General features: G+C 35.7%; 1 non-coding gene across 1 annotated transcript; it reads left to right on the top strand.

The window, feature by feature from the left end:
- The first annotated feature begins 447 nt into the window (after positions 1–447).
- Trnal-uaa (transfer RNA leucine (anticodon UAA)) lies at positions 448–530 on the top strand. Its single transcript has one exon. It is a non-coding gene; the product is annotated as a tRNA-Leu (tRNA).
- The last annotated feature ends 244 nt before the right edge of the window (positions 531–774 follow it).

The raw sequence follows: 774 nt of genomic DNA, 5'->3' as shown, positions 1-774 counted from the left end.
TGGGCTGGAAAAATCTTGTAAAGACACTCATGACGCCATTCATATTGTGTTCAACTTCCGTAAACTCTGCATTAATCACAATGATTATTTCTTCTTCTCTAAATCTGTATCCTTCTAGACCTCCTTGTCAACCATTCTCTGATAGAAGAAAAAAAAAATAATAACCGGAACATTAACTACATCAACCTCACCAGTTCGCAATTTACCGTAAAGGCTATGACCTCTGCTTCGACCATCTGAAGTGTAAATAAACATCTAATGCTATTTAACAATACCAAATACAATACATTAAAGTGATAAATGTAATTGATTACATTTATTATTGTAAAAATTCTAATTTCGTCTCTTGAAAACAAAAGTCACTATAAACTATATAACATTAAACAATGCGGCTAGTAAATACAATATAAGCAATAACAATTCTTTAGAGGAGCATATCCAGCAAGGAGCACGATGGCCGAGTGGTTAAGGCGTTGGACTTAAGTTCCAATGGACAATTGTCCGCGTGGGTTCGAACCCCACTCGTGCTAGAAGACTTTTGTGTTTTTGTTTCTTTTTTCAATTTCTGAGTCTGTTTAGTAATTTGTATGTACTCTATATGTCTTATAAAACTGTGTCTGAAGCTACTTTATTCGTTTACTTGTTTCAGTCATTGGACTGCGGACATGCTGGAGCACCGCGTTAAAAGGTTTTAGTCGAAGAAATCATCCCCAGGATTTATTTTTAAGTTAGACTTATTCTATCGGTCTCTAATGCCAAGCCGCTAGTTTCCGG

The sequence above is a fragment of the Octopus bimaculoides genome, chromosome 6 (genome assembly GCF_001194135.2).
Source record: "Octopus bimaculoides isolate UCB-OBI-ISO-001 chromosome 6, ASM119413v2, whole genome shotgun sequence".
In the NCBI taxonomy this organism is placed as follows: domain Eukaryota; kingdom Metazoa; phylum Mollusca; class Cephalopoda; order Octopoda; family Octopodidae; genus Octopus; species Octopus bimaculoides.
Note: the sequence above shows the minus strand (reverse complement) of the source record. Positions and strands in the feature narration are given on the sequence as shown.